The sequence below is a fragment of the Sphaeramia orbicularis genome, chromosome 3 (assembly GCF_902148855.1).
Source record: "Sphaeramia orbicularis chromosome 3, fSphaOr1.1, whole genome shotgun sequence".
Lineage (NCBI taxonomy): Eukaryota > Metazoa > Chordata > Actinopteri > Kurtiformes > Apogonidae > Sphaeramia > Sphaeramia orbicularis.
The window spans coordinates 37,993,459-38,007,429 of record NC_043959.1 but is presented as its reverse complement, the minus strand read 5'-3'; the positions used below and the strand labels follow the sequence as shown (position 1 = coordinate 38,007,429).

At 39.5% G+C, this 13,971-nt stretch overlaps 1 protein-coding gene across 7 annotated transcripts in view; it reads left to right on the top strand.

The window, feature by feature from the left end:
• Positions 1 to 7,954, top strand: part of celf6 (CUGBP Elav-like family member 6) — a 140,547-nt gene extending 132,593 nt beyond the window's left edge. For all 7 annotated transcript variants that reach the window (XR_003934251.1, XR_003934249.1, XR_003934250.1 and 4 more), the window contains one exon: positions 532 to 7,954. The gene's annotated coding sequence lies outside the window, so the exon portion shown is untranslated. The remainder of the gene's footprint in view (positions 1 to 531) is intronic.
• The last annotated feature ends 6,017 nt before the right edge of the window (positions 7,955 to 13,971 follow it).

Sequence of the window (13,971 nt, the reverse complement as noted above, 5' to 3'; positions counted from 1 at the left end):
AGTCAACACAAAGCCAAGGCAGATGCAAGGGCATTTTTTTCATGGGATCATGATTAAAGTTTTTGTTTCCATTTCTTTTTTTTCTCCTCATATTGCTAAAGTCTCATTTTCTGTTACTACAGCCATTACACTATTTTTCAAAAAAAAAAAAAAATTCCTTTGTGTACATTTCGTGTTCATACAGTAGTTTGTTCATAATAACATTTATCATGTCTCTAGTAATGCAGGGAGACGTAGTTGCTTTAATTGAGGTCCTCCTTGTATTAGCGCTGTCGCAGTGTAGATGACTCTTCCATATGGTTACGAAACAAATCTCCCACCCCACCTCTAGCCCACCTATTTCTGGTTTTGATTGACACACTCGTCTTTTTTTCCCCCCTTCCCCGTCTGTTTCTCATGCTGTTGGCTGTGCCTGTCAGTCTGTGTGATAACCAGGAGCCAGCAACCCTGAGCATGTTTGCCACAGCCTCACTAAATCCACTCTTTTTATTTCTCTCCCTCTCCCTCTCCCTCTCTCTTTCTCTGTCACAGGATGAAGGGCCACAACACCTTATTTCCACAAGTGCAGTAAAAGTACAAAGACTTCTTGCTCTGCTACATATCATGAAGGAAGGGTGGTCCCTTGATCCTGCTGGAAACCCACTGAAAGATTGGGTGACTAAGAGAAGGATCCCAGAGTCTTTTTTTTTATTTTTTATTTTATTTTACTTTTTCTTTCTTCGCAAATGCCTATTTTTTCCCTGTTTTGCTTTGGCGTCTGTGGAAGAAGATTTTTTGCAGAGACCAACTTTTTGCTGCTGTTTTTTAGACATGATGGGAAAAAAAACCTTTATAGACTCATTATGCTCAAAGCATGCATACTGACACAGGATATAGATAAACACACAGATAACAAACCAAACATACACATTTAAAGATGCTACACCTAAAAAATATGAAAAAAACTACTTTGTACATGTATAAATACGTGCAAATGCCAACTCAAGTACTGAAGCAAACACATGCGTGTGCGCACACAGACATACACACAAACACACACACCAGCCTGCTGCCATTTTGGTTTTTGTGCCTACACAGGTGTTGTGCTCTGTGACAGGGCAAGCTCTGGATTGATGAAGAAAAAGAGAAGAACGAAGAGGAAAGGAGAGGACAGAAGAGAAGAGAAGAGAAGAGAAGAGAAGAGGAGAATCCAGGATAATTTACATGCATCATTCCTTAGGAAATAGGGACCAAAGGACTAAACGCTTTTTAAAAGAATATAAATATATAAATATATAAATATATATTTAAAAACTCATACCTTGTAGCTGCAAGTATTACAATTTACTCGTAGTCAAAAAAATCATTAAATCAATATCCAGTGGCCTACTGTAAGTATGAATAAAAGAAAATGGAAATAATGTATTAAAAAAAGACATGGAATCGTAGTATAGGGGCTGACCTTTTGCTCTGGATGCTGATTTAGCACCAGGTTGTAGAATAGTAAAAGTAGATTAGAAAAAAAAGTAGATTTGCTAACTTTTGCTGTTGTTTAAAAAAAATACTTGAAGTCGTATTGAAAAGGGGCAAATGGGAGGATATAAAGGAAACATTCATCTGCCCCTGTACGCAATGAGTCTCTCTCTCTTGGATGTTAAGGTATCAGCCACTGGATATCTCGCTCATCACAATGTATAAGTCACCACAGTCTCTGACAGCTATGAACAGACTGTTTTGGAAATCACAAAAAAAAGAATGACATGATAAGATAAAAAAGACTGAACTTCTGAACGTCTGTGCTGGACAGGGTGCAGATGTTTAAGGCTTTTCAGTAGCCTTTGTGTTCAAGCGACAATCCACTGTAAAGACCAAGCTAAATGGACATGGGGAGTCTTTTTGTTTTATTTTGTTCCGTTACTTTTCTTTTTCTTTGTTTGGTTTGTTTTCATTTTACTTGACCTTTCGTATTGCAACATGGAGTGTGAACTATAAAGCCACAAATTGTTAAAGGAAGATGATTCCACTAAGACAAATGGACAAATGAAAAGGATTTGAAAGAGGGGAGGGGAAGTAAGGTGACAGCTACTGAAACTGCCAGCAGAAAGAACTCACGGTGTTAGAATTCCTACAGAAACAAAGTATACCCATTAGAAAAAAAAAAAAAAATCAGCCTTATACAAGCAATATGCCAAGGATGTCTGTATCCACGGGAGTCGCTGCAAAATTCCAGATTGAGAAAAATTGCTTCTCGTCACTTGGCAGAAGCAAACAAACATTTCTCTGAAGACAAACTTAATTTACTGTATTGATGGCAAAGGAGTGCAGGCTTTTAGAGCTCATTTAGCTCTGCCAAATATAATGTAAATTCCACAGTTAACATGTTCCCAGACTTTCTTCATATATAATACATAAAGCCTATTGAGAAAAAAAAAACCTGTGCTTAAACAGACGATGTCTAAATTAGATCTAACATTCACGCTTAACCATTATTCAGCTAGTTTGTAGCCTCTCTGACACTGACGCCAGACAGGACAGAGTAAAGCACTCGGCTGCTGTCATGTCTTGATTTAGAGTCCTGCAGCCTTTATTTTGACTTTTTTACAGCTCAGAATAGAGGCGCTTGTCTAAAAGCAGATCAATATGTTTGGAATGGGTCGAGAGGGAGGAACAATGCTGTTTCAGTCAATCTAAGGACTTCCCAATTTTTCTCCGTCCAACACCAGCTCACATCCGTACACCAGCCCTTTGAGCCTTGACAGCTGGCCATAAGAGCGGAAGAGGGAGGGAAGGAGATGTGAAAACACCAGAAGGCAATACAAAAAACAAACAAAACATTATTTTGTAACCCTTTAAAAGTATGCTCATAGATAGACTCCCGATGATTTAACATAAAAATATACTTCATCTGTCTTGTACTGTATGTGAGGATTGAAATATTAGAGTAGATTTGGATCCTCTTCTAGACCTTCCCTTCACATTTTTTCTGTTGTTCTTCAAAGGAAATACCAGACAGGGCCCATTCCAAATCACAGAAGGAGGGACCGAGAAAATGTGCCAGCAGTTTCCACAGAATCAATGCACTGCCATTCGTTGTCATTTAAATAAGCAGAAGGTCTTGATTTGAGTTCTTGATAGCAGCGTGCCATGCACTCCCTTTGTTTTCCCTGTCCTAAGAGCAGCCATGCCTTTCCAAACCTCAGCACAACTGTTCAGCGACTCTCCCTTGGAGAAGCATTTTCGAACCCGGCTAATGTCTGTGCTCACTACCCTTCAATTATCTCCTGCACCGTATTAGACATGCTATTTCACCTTTCTCCCTAATCACACTGTAATCACCAGCCTCTATACATTAGCAGCAACCAAGTGAAAAATCACTGGGATAATCACTTGGACCAAATGACGGGAGAGATGGTCCCCTGCATGCACATGGATGACAGAAGGAAGATTAGAGAGAATTATGTTTGTGCCTACTCCCTGGCAAGGCTGCTGACAGCTGACCTGGCACCAATAATACTGCCGAATTTACTCAAAGAGGCGATGGAGACTGTGGGATGAAGCCTTCTGCATTTTAGATAGGTGTTATTATCATTGTAGACATTGACACTGACATTACAAAAACTTTTAGGAAGAAAGTAGGCAGCCAAATGTATGACAGCTTCTTTCTTTAGTACAAACATTGCAACAACAGTTGCTTGAAACTGGGTCAAACCCATTCTGGTAAAAACCCTCAATTCTGTAGAAGCAGCTACAGTAAACCCTGTGTCATTGTGCTTCAGTGCATAATTCTGTTCAACCTACAGTATCTCTACAGGGGCCACTGTATTTGTTTTCATTTTCAAAATAACTTTGTACACATTTATTTCTTTTTTTTTTGCTTGTACCCCTGCTAGGACACCAGCAAAGCACCTTGCTGTCCAGCGCTAAAAGAATATTTGTGAAGAACAGTAGTTCTTCAGATTTGCAGTTATGCCCTTCAAAATGACAAATTGCCTTCAGGAACATCTAAGGTAAAACTGCTGTCTAGCATGTGAGGCAAGAAGCTTCTTGAATTTATGTGAAGTAGGTCAAAACAAAGCCATGTTATGCAAACAATTTGTGCTCATTATATGTAAGAAGCTGAACAAATCGGTCGCAAATCTAATGTTCCATGAGCAATCAAATTTCCTGTGCGTGTCTCTGCCATATATACAGTATGTTCTGCAAGTAAGGCTCTGTGAGGCTGAACATAAACCCTGCATGCCTGCTCCAATGATCCTTTCTGTCTTACAACTTTTATACCAGATGCTGCACTAGTTCCCACTGCTAATGGCAGGTTGAGTCCCCGGTGAGCCAAAGCCCAGCCTAGCCTAGTACCCTGCTGTCTGCTTGGCTAACGGTGCAGTGTTATGTAGCATCTCTGATATGCCAGGGCTAAATTAGGCAACGTGAAATCAGCACTTCAACACTTTTAACAAGGGTGCTCTTATTACTTTTACACCCTGGGGAGGATGATACTGAAGTGACGTGCTTTAAAAACAGAAATAGCTGTGAAATATTCTCTGGAACAAGTGAAACAAGAAAAGAGTTTGTTTTTAAGTACTTTCATTCCTTTATTTATTGACAGGAATTGCTGACTGCTGTGCTCATCGCCTCAGTTTGGTGTATGTTTGGTCCAAAGAGATGATGGAACCTGTCATTTTAGCCTAAAGAAATGAATCCATGAATTGTGAGAACATAATATTAAGCATATAAGGTTAAACATGCAAAAACTAAATACATATATATATATATAAAAACAAAAAGAAGGAATACTGCACACAACTAAAATACATATTTTAGACTACAGCATTCCTGGCACTGATGGATTTACCTACTCTGATCCTATGTCATCAAATTATAAATTAAGTAGCATATATACATACTAGACCAATTTCATTAACTGCCACTACAGCACTGCTGAAAACTAAGTCCTCTAGGAGCATATGTCCTTAGAGAGCCTGTCCAATGGCGAGGCCAAGCAGAGAACTGCTAAAGCATGTCTACCCCTCTCCAATCCCCTGGGTGCATAACACTCACCCTAAAATAGCAGTGATTGTCAAGGAAAGGAAGTGAAATGTAATTGACTGAAAGTGGAGAGATAATTAAAGGAACCTGTTGGACAGGAGGGGAGAAATTAATGCCTCTCATTTAATAGCTGCTTTGGGAGAGAGCTTTTCCGTCATCTCGCTTTAGCGCGGAACAGGTTTTGCTGTGGAAATGGGGATTTTGTATGAGGGGAAAAAAAAGGTGCAGGTGGAAATAGGCACTGGGTGGTGGGGGTGCTGTGTGCTAAACTGAAACTCCACAAAATCGCTCCCAATACTCAGGGCATCAGGCGCTATGATGTCATGATTAGTGGAGAGGTTCAGAGCCTTGCCTTACCCCTGATCCTGAGGGAGGTCGCGTAGAATCACAAATATGAGGTCAGAGGGAGCTATAAGATCGCATCTCATGGCAGGGAGTGCTGAGCTAGCAGAAGGGCTGATGAACCACCTAAATCGTGTTTTGGATTTATAGCATCATCATCCAGTTCCAAGAGTTAAAAAAAGAAAGAAAAAAAAAAACAGGAAAAAATGATGCCATGTCCACCCAACAATGTACAGTTGAATTGCTGTAGGTGTGCAACAACATGGCTGAGAGTAATGAAGACAAAGACTTTTTTTATTCCTTAATGTAAATAGCCTATAAAATACAAAAACAGAGAAAGGTTGTATAGGAGCTTGTGTTGAGAAACCCAACTCTGTGGGACAATGATGTCACTATAAAACGTATCCACAGCAGTGCAGGGATCTAGGAGAGTTTTAGTCCTTTTAAGCCCCTCAAGTTTGGACTCTGAACATGCATCCTACAACACTAAGCATCGGACTGAGGCTTAGAGGGTATTTGACTTAGTGTCAAGTCTAAGCTGTTGCCCTGGAGTGATCCGTTAATCAAGATTCTGTGTACACCGACATGTCATGATTTTTCTGACAGAAGCAAGATCGCCTGTGCAGTAATTGGATTAGTCCAATTGGGCCTGATGAACAGATATGACAGTGACAGCAGAGTTCATCCATCTGCATGCTTACTGCTTGACAGAGCGACCAAAAAAATTAAAGAAAGAAAAAGCAAAAGCAAAAAAAAACAAACAAACAAACAAAAAAAAACAGCAGCCACCATCACACTCTTTCAAAGTCTCTGGAAGTGAAAGAACAGACTTGGCAACACTGACAGTAGTTTTACAAATGAATCTTAAAGCTCCAGGAATTTGTTTTGTTTAATGTGTAGATAAATCATTTTGGAATCAAACGCGCATTACATATCATCGAAACCACATTTACCAAGTTATACAGAGATAAGAGGATGGGGACAATGTCAAAAAAGACATTATAAAACCAGTTGACAGCCCCACCTGCTTGAACCAATCTACCACTGCTCTCCTGACCAAACACATGCATTACCCGTGTACATACAATATAGCTTATTTTTCAATTCTGTTATACATCCTTTATAGACCATACAATAGATCATGTTCAAACATTAAAAAAAAAAAAAAGAAAAGAATAGTTAATATATTTCAGTGAAACTAAGAGAGGGAACCTATGAGATAATTTATCAAAAACAGAAGATAAAATGATTTTATTTCTTGTATAGTAAAGCACTGATGTTAAAAGTGGGATTTTATACTCATGTTTAGTAAATGGTTCTTTATTTTCTCTCTTTTGATTTATTATCGACTGAAGCTGGGATGGGCCCATTGTCATGAGGTTTATTATGATATGTTTTATTCATATGCTCTTTTTGGCTGCACAATTCCTGTATAAAGCCTCTAATTTTTGGGCACATTCAAAGATACTGTATCTCGCTCACCGAAAACTCCTGAAGAAATACAATTAACAAACTGCACTGTAAAATGGTGATTGATGGTACTGGTCAAAAAAAACAATGATAATCAGCTTTACATGTTGAAAGAGAATCTCATTTGAGGCCTTTTGTTGTTTTTGAAAAAAGTAAGAAATGAAACGTAGTATTCATGTTGATTTTCAGATCTATGCTGTCATATCCCATTGTTATTGCCATGAATGGATTCCTGTATTGTAATTTTCTTTGTGTAACTGTTGGGGTTTTTTGTATGTTTTCTTAAGGTTTGGTAATCACTGGCATATCTGTGATTTGCATCGTCTGATCTTACTTATGGAGGGTTACTTTCCACCTCAGTGTTTTTGAGATCAATTGTTTTAATGTACAACATCCACTAAATGTGTTGTACCAGCAGTAAATTGTGCCACATTGCTTCGCTCCAGTCAGATTGATTTGTTGATGTGAGGAGAGGATTCTGCCTTAAACCCAGTCTGTTCTCTCTGACAGTACTACCTGTGAACAGTGGTCGGACACACAGTATTCTGGGGATGCCAAATGCTTCATCTTTGAAGGTGAATAATCTGTTGTAAAGACAAATACTTTGCCAGAGTCAGTTTAGCCTCAAGCCCATTCTGACACAAATAAGGACGTGGTCATCCACTTCCATTTCCACTGGTTACAAGGACCAAATTGTAAACAAACTCAGCTAACTGAGCAGTTTGCTCCAATCAAGCATTCAAATAGAGCCTTTAAAGAATTCACATTTAGTCGTAGAAATGTTTGCACCATGAATCTTTGTATCATGAATCATTGCATTCCCAGCTTCACTGTCTAATTTCATATAATTCATTTATTCTCATGCAAAATTAATTTATCATAATATATTTAAGTATTTATGAATGAGTGGAATGATTATTTGTTTTATGATTTGACTTGAACAAACTGAGTTACTGTTTTCTTTTCGTTTGAAACAGAGATGTAATTTGAATTAGCGTTGGCTCGGGTCCGTTCCCCTGATTCGGAGTGATAACTCCCATAGTGCTCCTGAACTCTGTAGTTCTCTAGTTCATTATATTCCGCTTAGACTAAAATAAAGCACAGTCCTGTAGAAAACTGAGCCTGCTTTGTCCTTTCTTTATCTATTCACATAGCTTGATTAAATAATTCCTAAAGGTTTGGATATATCATGGTGTGCATGCCTGACCCCGTTTGGTAAGACGTGAAGTGCTCTGTGTCCTCTTGTCTTGGATTGTGAAGAGAATGCATTTAGGACATGTCATTGTATTAATTGAGCTAACAGCGCTAACCATATCCGAATACCAAATTAGATGAGACGGTTAGTAGAAAATCGTTTAAAAAGGGCGAATAATGCATAATAAATGGAAGGGAGATTGGAAGAGGGAGGGGAATAAATTGTGAATTGATTAAAGGGAAATGGATATTCAGTCCTTGTCTGGTGGAGGTGTTACAGTGGAAACAAAATCAGGTGCAATGGGTGCTGCTGGTTATCATGTGTGAGCAAGAAGCAGGAGGTCAATCGATTAATGAGAGGTTTTCCTCATGCCGCGTTTCAGTAAGGCGGACCAGAACACACTGAAGCCTGTGGTCAGTGTCCTTTTTATGAGTCTGAGTCTCCTCCTCCCTCATTAACCCTCAGACCACACAGCAGTCTCGGTAACTGGAACCCTCTGTTCACAATGGGTGAGATAATTTAACTTGTTTCTTTGCAGATCAACACGGTTCAACAATTTCCAGCAGCCACAACTGTCCATCACAACAGAAGGAAAACATTAAAACTCCCCGACAGTAATTGTTCCCAGAATAGAGCACGGCACCCAGAGAACATCAATGACCAAACCCTCCCGAGACACCAGACATCATTTCTTGTTTATGGGCCTCTCTGCTGCGGCTGTGTAGTAGCATTGTTGTGGAAACAGATTTATGGTCGCTAAATTTGCAGGTGATAAAAAGGCAAAGACTGGCCAGGTGGGGCTCTAACTTGTGGCTATTCACATGTTGACTCCCGTGCTGAATCTCTAGGGAGCCTCTTTCATTGTGCGGCAGACACTCCATGATTCCACATGACAAACTGGATTGTTCCTCAAGTGAGTCCTGCTGAATTATTTTGGCCCTTTCGATTGCATCTCCTACCCCTGAGATTTTCCTCCACTGTTGCCTTTGAGCCATAAGCCTCGACAGCCACCGTTGTCGATACTCAATCTGTTCTGTAACCCCTAAAGCTGATGAAATGTGCTAACAGGGGTTTGTTTGTTTGTCTCCAGGAGGGGGGGCAAGGCAAAGAAAATGGAACAACAAGACTCTTTTGACAGTTCCATTTTTTCCAATGTTTTGGAGTGAGGGATAATCATGAAGTATGGATTGGATAGGGGAAAGTTATTACATTTTGTTGTCTTTATCCTTGTTTGAGTTGTTAAAAAAAAAAAGTCAGATTGTTCCAAACATGGTTCTTTGCAGTTCTTGGGTTTATCCTCAATTCTGACCCCTCCCCCTCCCCCTTTCTTTCTCACTGTGGGAACGGAAAAATCGTTTTTCTCACTTCTCTCAAACTTGTATCCCTCTAAATCTTCAGTGTAAATTCAACAAACACACAAACTCCTCTCAGGCTCAAGTATTTGTGTGTGCGTGTGTGTGTGTATTTACTATATTGATGATGATGATTTGGATGATGTGCCGGTTATGGATTTCAAATGACAGCTGACATGTCGGGAGATGAGAAAAAATAGCATTTAGAAGATTAGATTCAACCCTTTCTCCATCTTCCAGCATGTCTCTTTGGGATGTCCATCAATAAATATACTTCATTTATATACTAGCAAATGGCCGTATAAATAAATAAATAAATAAATCATCTAAGACTTCATGACAACAAAGCTACAACACTCATCCCTATCTCACATCTGGTGACTAAATATCACAAAGAAACAGGCACATTGGCTTAGAAAAAATAAATAAGTAAATAAGAAATACTTAATGGGTTTATGATAAAGCGAACCAATGCTCTCATGACATCCCTGTTCTTCCGCGGCTGATACTACTACATAACTGACAGAAATGCACTTCAGACCATTACTTTCATGAGCTTTAAAATTCATGCCATGTGCCTCATTATACTAAGGAATGGCTTGTCTGCAGGTAATCATGAATAATTGCCTTTCAAGTTCTTAACTATGTCCTACACAAATATTTACCATATTGACTTATCACTTGTCACTTACCATGCATTTAGCATTTGACTTTTATCGTCCATTAATCTATCAATGCATCCATTAGGGACACTCAGGCATTCGAAAGCTTTGCACACTCCAACGGGCGTATTAGCATGTCCCGTTAATGGGAAACATGTTGCAAAGCATAAGCTACGCCACTTAGAAACTTGAATGTGCTGTCAACACTCTCTTTAAATTGTTAATTTGCATAAAGGAATCTTTGTATCTCTTTTTTTTTTTTTGCTTTCTTTTTTAAAATAATTTTTCTTTGAGTATCTAGAAGTCCCTGAAGGAGGCCCTGTCAAAGGGTGGCAAATTTCAATTCCATCCATCTCAACATGCAGATTCCTAAATAACAAAAGATTATAACTAAATGAAAGTGTGAAGAAGACCTGGGTAAGCAAAGCTGCACAATCCTTTTGATCCTATTATGTATTACAAAAGCTTAATCAATATCTAATCAAGGGGAATACAGCATGCCATGGCTTACAGAGCTCTTTGTTGTCAGAGGTGAGGTTGCCATGGTGACTGGACAGGTGTGGAGAGCTAAGGCTGCAGCAGTATTGATGGAAATTAAGAAGCATTGATGAGACTTGAAGATGTTGGGATTGAAAAGAAGATAATTAAAGGGAGGGGATGCAAAGGGAGGTAAGGGAGGGGGGGATTTAGGTTAGAGATACAGAAGGTGATGCAGACAATTGTAACTTGGACATGCTGGAAGTGTATTTAAGAATTTCACTCGAAACCACAGAGAAGCTTTTAAAGCTGAACCAGAGACAGTGTTAGAATGACTTACCCCAGATACACAAATGTGCAGATGGCAGCCAAGTGTACGTGAAAATGCACTTTACAGACACAGCACTGTGACACGATGCAAGAAAAAAAAAGCCTTGGCTAGGCAAAGGATAGAAAGGCTCCTTATGTGGCTATTAAATTTTATGATGAACCTCATATCTAGAATCGCATTTTAATTCATCATTGAGGCAGATTACAATAATATTAAGCGCTGAGATATGTCTGGTCACAAGCACATATAATATACATTCAGAGAGTAAATCTGTTTTTCTCGAAACAGTAAATTTAGCATGGAGGCCCATATTTCTATTCCATTTTTTGGCTTTTCCAACCAGTAATATTTTACAAGGTTAACAAAGTCACTGTTAATTTATGTAACGTTACCAACTGCACACATTCTATAAATAAATGCATCGAGGGCATCGAGTGCACACACAGGCCTCCAGTTTTATATCTCAATTCCTTTCTATCTCATTTCAGGGTAATTCACACGGTGGTAAAACTGTAACAAGGGAACATAAAGCAGGTGGGAATGAGCGTGTTAAAAAAAAAAAGTATCAAAACATCTGAGTCATAGCTGACCTGGGCAAACTACACATGATGTCACCGCTATGCACAGACTGCGCTCCAGAGGGAAACTTGTCGAACAGCGCGTCTGCACGGTATGTGCCGGTCAACCCTTGACTCAATCGAGCAGCAGGACTCCAGCAAGTTCTGTCCATTCTGGCCGTCAACCTTGCCCAGTCCCATAGCACAGCTGTCTGTCAACACCTGATTAACACTTGAGATAATAGGTCATTAAAGTTCCCCTTCAATCAATGAGTCCAATCGAGTAATCAAGGCCGAGATTGAATGAACCCAAACCAGCATGGAGCCCAGTGGGAGCAAAGAGCCTTTAATCAGTATTGGAGAGTGTGCTGCTCTCATCTGTAGATGTACAGAGAATAACACTGTTGTGGTTAAAAGCTCAAAACTGCAAATTTGTGGATCCTTTATTCTTACTGTAAATTGAAAATCACTTGTCTAGTGATTGAGTTCTATGACCCTTGTATTGTCAAAATCTTTGAAAACTCCACTGTGTTTTCATAAACCTAGTGTGTCCAGCCTATTGTCTCCCTTCATGAAATTCTCAGTGTATGGGCTCTTTGTCCCCTTTTAAATCACAGAGGGTTGTATGACCTCTAGACCTCCCACGTTGTAGTGTGACGCACATCTCACCAAATACCTTGTTTTCTATGATGCATTAGCTCTGGCCTTTATTGAAATCGCTCTCGGTTTTTGATGGGTCTGTGTTGTTTAACCTGCCACCTCTCAGCTGTGAAATTTCACCCATTCTCATAAATCACACTCAAGTGTCATTATTTTCTGATTACAGTCTTAATCACACAAATACACAATTATTGCTGCTTATAAGCGTGCCAAATTACCACACATGGGTAATTTCTAAAACATGACATACACATAACATTAGCTTTATTGGACTATCATATCAAATGGCCAATCAGAGTTTGTAATATTTATGAACAAGCAGGCACACAAACTGCATTGACTTGTTTTGTGTCAGGGTGTGCATGGACATGAGCCCACAAGTGTGCACAAGCCTTTGTGTGACTAGCCATCGCGGGCTGACAACTGAACTGAGCTGAAGCAAAAGCATGAGGCTCAGTGACAGAAAGAACAGAGGGATCAAGCATGATCATCACAAACGACTCCAGTGCTCCCTACTGCGGCCTCACAGCTTCCTCCAGTCAAGCTGTTCGTTTGTTTGTTCATTTGTTGTGTCAGTGTGAATGGTCCATCTTTTTGAATCAACGGAATTTTCACAGAAAAAACAACAACTTTCCCTTACATGATGGGGACAGAGGCAAGCAGACGACAAGAGTGTCAAGATACTAAACCCAAAACGTGAGGACATCACCAATTTTTCATCTTTTCAAATCAGTATTCACATCTCCGATCCTTAATATGGGATTCATATCTTCATTTATCTTTGCCAAAGAAATTCATCAAGCCAGAATCACACGAAAATTCTACAAATAACTCCTGCTGCTGCTATTACGTCACCTTACAAGGAACAGAGGTATTCAGACATGCATTTTCTACCAGTAATTCAAATGTGTTTTTTCCCCCGTAGGAACTGGCACACAGGATGTCAATGTGGTTCATAAAAAGACATATCACTGCAGGGAAGTGTGCTTAATTCTGCTCTGAGAGTAGCTCTCGTAAAGAGACATTGTGGCTAGCCTACTAATAGAGCTGTGAGGGGAGAATGATGCAACTCAGAGGCAATGCTTTAATTTGCCCTTGGTTTCGCACACGCGTCTAGGAACAGCCACTCTGTTCCAAAGCTGATTGGCCCGTTTACCTTTAGACATGGGCCAACCACTCGGCTCCAAGGTATGAGGTAGCTGGTTTTAGCAAGTATTCAATTTTGTTTTGTTTTCTTTTTCGGCCTGGATAGGTCAAACGTGGTAGTTGCAATCACTGTGGTTGTAGGTGTAATGCTGGAGTTTTCCTCTATACATTCCTGTGAGTATATATAGCTCTTTGCTTTTTCACATTACTTTTAAATGTTTAAAGTTCATTCTTATCAAAAGATGTTTGCAGTTCAGTCCACTGGGTCCAGGATGCTATTTGTATCTTAGCAACCTGTGCAGCAACAGAGGAAGATCAGAGAAGCTACTTATTAACCTGTTGCTATGACTACAGCAGTAGGCAATAACTCAGAAGATGCTTTAACCCTTTCTTTCTAGACTGCTACCTCTGATCAAAAGACAGACAGATAATGTTCAGAGCATTTGTTGGAAGGAAGAATCAAAGCCTTCCCAGTTCCTTTCTACATGGATCTTTTCAGTTTCTTTTTTTTTTTATTATCTAACTATGCAACAGTGTGTGTGTGTGTGTGTGTGTGTGTGTGTGTGTGTGTGTGTGTGTGTGTGCGTGTGTTTGTGTGCATCTATTTCTGTGGTACATCCTGAGCAGAATGTGTTACTCTACAAATCAAAGATAGTCATAACCTGTGTAACACTTGATGAAAAGGGAAACAAAGAACAAAGACATTTCCTCTTTTGTTTCTTCCTCCAAGTGTAAGTGCAAATGCATAAATGTACTT